General features: G+C 36.6%; 1 non-coding gene across 1 annotated transcript; it reads right to left on the bottom strand.

Annotated features, from left to right (window-relative positions):
- Positions 1–533: 533 nt before the first annotated feature.
- LOC123650505 lies at positions 534–665 on the bottom strand. The gene has a single exon (XR_006739373.1). It is a non-coding gene; the product is annotated as a small nucleolar RNA SNORA31 (small nucleolar RNA).
- Positions 666–5,515: the final 4,850 nt, after the last annotated feature.

The following is a 5,515-nucleotide window of genomic DNA, read 5'->3' as shown; positions in this document are numbered from 1 at the left end:
TGAAAACTCTACTCTGCTATCCAGAGCTGAGGAAGTGTGTCTTTAGCCAGCTTTTCATTGTAAAAGTGGCAGAATATTATTACCTCTTTATTTCCTTTTCTCCTTTCCTTGTTCCTACTCCTAGTGGGGAATTGGACTTTGGTAAAACTGACTAAAGAAGTAGATTATCATCCTAAAACATTTTAATTGTGTGGTAAAATACAGTAAGGCAAAGGTGTGTTTGTCTTGCAAGTGTTTCAAATATCAGTTAATTGTTGGATTTATGCATATGCCATAATTCCTACTAATTTCCTTTTTTTCTTTTCTTTTTCTTCTTCTTTTTTTTTTTTTTCATTTTAACTTTTAAGCTTTTAAGGGCTGAATCAACCAGAAGGTGAAGGTGTATGGGAAAGAATTTTTCAATAATCCTCATGTAACCTTAAATTTTAGATGCTTCATTGGAGTAGAACAGGCTCAGGCTTTTCACCATTTCCAAAGTATTTCTGAGTTGCAAAAGTTCTCTCTATGTTTTTCTCTGTAGCACCATGTTTGTCTCCTGTATTCCTCATTCAATCTTGGCTGAAACAATCCAGACAGACAGAAAACACAAGGATACATTTTTCTGGCATCTAGAGTAGAAACCTTAGCTGCAGACAATAGCTGCTGCAGGTGTCAAATGGATGCATTCCCATTAATTCATAATATGGGTAGAAATGGAAATAGCTAAAGAGTTTAATTTTCAAGAGTACTACTGAGAAACCAAAGCAAATAAGTCATTGAGTTGCAAGAATATGGCAAATGTGAATTAAAGCTACATACTGAAACCAAAACAGAGATATTCCAAACACTGGTGTGCCAAAAAGTGGATAGAAAAATTTATTTTATCCAGAAAGAGGGGAGAGTCAGTTTATCATCAATCTTGTGATCTCCAAATGGGCATGGGAATAGAGAGGAAATACCTGTTGGGTAAACAAAAAACATTGCACAGAGTTTAAAGGGAGTGTCTGAAGGTTTTTGCCTACGCTGTATTCATTCTTTCTTCCTGTGGAGCATCCTATAATTTTCCTCCAGAAAAATTACCTCCTACACTTTTGTGCATTGTTTTTTCAAGGGGTTATAATGCCCACCCACAGATCCAGGGGTGAGCAATTGATCCAACCCAGGACAAGCAACATGGACCCTCGGACATTCATTGGAACCACGACAAATGAAATGTTACACAGCTGCTCAGTGATAAGCCTGGAGCTGCCATTGCCCATTTTTTCCAATCTCACAGGAGAGTTTGCCTGAGAGTGAAGTCAGCACATAGAAAAGCAGAGTCTAGGGACACGGGGACAGAATTCTTATGATGTCATTGAACACGCTGAGTACTCCATGCTGTGCCTGAAGCCATCACGCTGGACGTTCAGACTCATAATCAAATAATTCACCTTTTTTGTTTAAGGGAATTTTAGTCATTTTCTGTCCTTTGCCACTGACTAATATAAAACTGCATTTACTCCCTTGAGACCATACGGAGCTTTATAACTAAGCGTATTTTTGTTCCTAAACCAGGACCAGGAAGATACGCACAGAATTGCTGGGAAACAAATATTTAATGTGTTCAGAAAACTTTTTCTTAAAGTGCTAGATAGTAAAAATTTTAGGTTTTGTGGGCCAAGAGGCAAAACTGAGGATAGTATGCAGGTAGTTATATAACCATTTCCAACAGTTTGAATGGTAGTTTCCGCTCCAAAATTCATGTTGAAATTTATCCCCAGCGTAACAGTATTAAGAAGTACGGTTCTTGGATGGTGATTAAGTCACGAGGGCTCTGCCCTCATGAATGGGATTACCATCTAACGACAGGCCTCAAGGTTGAAGGCACAGCTCTCTTGCCCTTCTATGCTTCCACCATGTGATGACACGATGTCCCTCCCCTCTGGAGGGGGCAGCAATAAGGCCAACTTAAAAAAAGAGAGCAGCCCTGACCAAACACCTATCCTGCCAGTGCCTTGATCTTGGACTTCTCAACCTCCAGAGCTGTGAGAAACAGATATCTATACAATGGATTTATTGTTTATAAATTAGCCAGTCTAAAGTATTTTGTTATAGCAGCACAAACAGACTAAGACGCTATTTAAAATGTAACCATTAATGGGTGTGGTGCACACCATCTGGGGAATGGACACGCTGCTTGAAGCTATGACTCGGGTGGGGCAAAGGCAATATACGTAACCTAAACATTTGTACCCATGTAATATGCTGAAATAAAGAAAAATTAAAAAATAAATAAATAAATAAATAAAATAAAGTAAAAACTATTCTTAGCTCCCTGGCTATTTAAAAAAAAAAAAAAAAGTCTGCTGTCTGGGTTTGTCCCACAGACCCTAAAGAAAAATGACACCTCTTACTTTGAACATTCCTTCTGTTTCTGTCTCTTAAAAGAAAGTGTTCATCTCATTTTCATCCTTCAAGAATCAGCACAAATATCCTCTTACAGTGGAGACTGCTGGAACTGCCTAGACTAGGTCTGTTTCCTCTTTCACGCTCATATTCTTCTATGCTTGCAACATTTATTTGGTTTCTTCCCTCATTTTGACATTTTAAAATTGTAAAACCTCAGACAGATAAAATATTATAAAATATTAAGATAAACACTTGTGTAACATGTGTACAACTGAGCTTAACAATTAATGCATTACCAATACATTCAAAGCCCATTTTGTACCCTTCCCAAAACATATTTCCTCTCTGTCAGACAGGTGCCCACTAACCATGATTTGGGACCTGTCATTCCTTTGCATATCATTATGATTTTACAGCATCTGCAATTATTCCTGTATGTGTAGCTATAACATTGTTAAATATGCTTAAAGCTTTATATAAAATATATGGACTTTTCTAAAATTTGCTGTTTTGCTTCTTTCCTTTTTCTTTTTTTTTCCACCTCAGAATGGTGTCTGTGAGAGTCATCAAAGTTGATTTATGTAGCTATCGTTCATTAACTTTTATTGCTCTATTGAAATGCATTTGATGAATGTGCCACAATATGTCTATTCTCCTGTTGACGGACATCAAGGTTGCTTCCAATTTCAGGCACACACAAATATGTGCTGCTCTGAAAATATTTTGCCTGCCGCCTTCTGCACATCTGTGAAAGTATCTCTATACTCACCATATATGCAGTAGTGGAATTGCTTGGTTGTGGGTTATGTACATCTTCAAGTATAATAAAGTTGCTATATTTCTACCCCAAAAGAGAACCTATTTCCTCTCCTCTCGACAGTCTATAAGAGTACTAATTGCTCTAAATATTTGCTAAAACTTGGTGTTGTGAAAAAACTTTTTAGCTTTTTCATGGAGAATTTCAAACATCAAAAACAGACAGAATAATATAATGGACCTTAAGTATTCATCACCCAGTTTCAAGGATTATCATCTCACAGATAATCTTGTTTCTTTTATATTTATACTTCCATTCACTTCCCCTATCCTATGTCATTTGTAAGCAAACCTCAGGCATAGGTATTATTGTAATTTAATCTAAATATTTTATTATATTAAAACTGCAAAGAGTCTTTTATAAAATGACCACAATACTATTATCAAGCCTGAAAATAATTTCTTAACAGCAATTATCCACTAGCATCATTACCATCATAAACATTTTTAACAGTTTGTTTTAACCAATATCAAGCAAAACTCACAATTGCAATTGGTTGATATGTCTCATATCGTTTTTAGTTTATAGATTCTCTTTCCATTTTCTTTTCCCCCTTTTCTTTATTCGTTAAATAAATTAGATATTCTATCCTATAGAATTTCCTACAGATTGAATTTTGCTGATTGTATCTCCATGATATCATTTGATGTGTTCCTATAAATTGCTGGGTAGGTCTACAGGTTACAAGGTTGGTATTGTGGTTTACCGTGATAACGTCTGGTTGTCTGACTCCTTGTGATTTTAGCAGTTGGTGTTCAATCTCCATATTCGTAATTCACTTGGTGCTGCAAAATGCTTCATTCTAATTCTCTCGTTTCTTCTTAACTGAATGGCTGGAATACGTCTATGAAGAAAAACTTTCCCTTCCTCTACTATTGGGTTACTTAATGGTAGAGTTCATATAGTAAAGATGAGACAAAGATGATTCGTTCCATTTATATACTAGTTATTGGAAAAGTGATTTGTTTTACAACCATCCTTCAATGGTGACTAATACATTTATTTTTTATATTATTTTGGTGTCAAAATGATAAAAATATTTATAAAAAGCTCACAAATTTAAATACATGTAATGAGTTTCAATCCATTTCAATTCTTGTTCTTTCTGATGCTCAGATTTCTCAACTTTGGTTAATGCAGCCTCCTTGAGTTGGATCTTGACTCCCTTTGGCAGTTTGATACCTTCCTTGATATTTACTCTGACAGGATATTCCATGCTCATCTTATATGTATCCTGGCCAAGTCCCATAATCATCCACTTCCCCGAGGAGCCCTGGTTCCTTTCAGTGGGAAATGGCATTTCGAGTCTACAATCTGAGCACTGAGCATTTTTCATAACATATTTTAATTCTTGTTAATCTGATAGGTGTATAATACTACCTCACTGTGGTTTTAATTTGCATTACCTAGATAATTACGTAGGTTGAGTGTTAGTAGGAGTGTTTTGACCATTTCAGTTTCTGTTCCCACAAACTTTCAATTCACATCTGTTGTTGATTTTATTCCAATTAAAAATTGGAATAAAGATTGTTGGCTTTCCTTTTGATTGTGGAAGTTTCTTTAGATATTCTACATACCTGTTCTTTTTGGCTATATTTGCTTCAAAAAACTTCTACCAGTCTGTGACCTATCTTTTTCCTGTTGCTATGTTTTCTTTTCATCAAGAGAATGTCTTAATTTTAATGCAATTAAATTATTTTTCTTTTCTTTTTCAGGTTGTGCTTTTTTCTGTCTTGCAAAAGAATTCCCCAAAGAAGACAACATCCAGAATGATACCGCGAGGAGCTGTGCAGATCCTCGCCTGAGTGAAATAACTATAATTGGTAAAAATTATAAAAAGAACATCTATTTAAAGTATCTTGAAATTGTCTTAAGGGCATAGAGCAAATAAAAAAACACTCATTCAAGAAAATGTATTAAATCTTGGTCAGAACAGTGAGAATCTGTGGCACTTGAGCCGTGACCCATCCTTTTTCCCAGCTCAGGGCCAGGGAAACACCATATTGATTGGGCTTAGTCAGTAAGAGAGGCTTCCTCCCCAGCCAGTTTCTGCTCAAGAGCTGCTGTTGCCCTAGGAGAGGCAGGTCACCAGCATTTCTCATCCCCCTTTAGTTCCATGTTTCAGAGGCCAAATTCCAGGTAAATGTGGACAAGAGTTCAGGGGTGCCCTTCCATCACTCAGCCCCCAGTTACAGAGGCTCTAGGTCAGGTGTAACAGATTAAGAATATAGAAGTTCTGATTGGCCTTGCCTGAACTGGTAAGGTAACGTTTCCATACCTGGGGAGGCAAGAAAGAGCCAGAGGCCACTGCCTCCAGCCAGCACACTGCTT

The sequence above is a fragment of the Lemur catta genome, chromosome 14, assembly GCF_020740605.2.
Source record: "Lemur catta isolate mLemCat1 chromosome 14, mLemCat1.pri, whole genome shotgun sequence".
In the NCBI taxonomy this organism is placed as follows: Eukaryota; Metazoa; Chordata; class Mammalia; order Primates; family Lemuridae; genus Lemur; species Lemur catta.
Note: the sequence above shows the minus strand (reverse complement) of the source record. Positions and strands in the feature narration are given on the sequence as shown.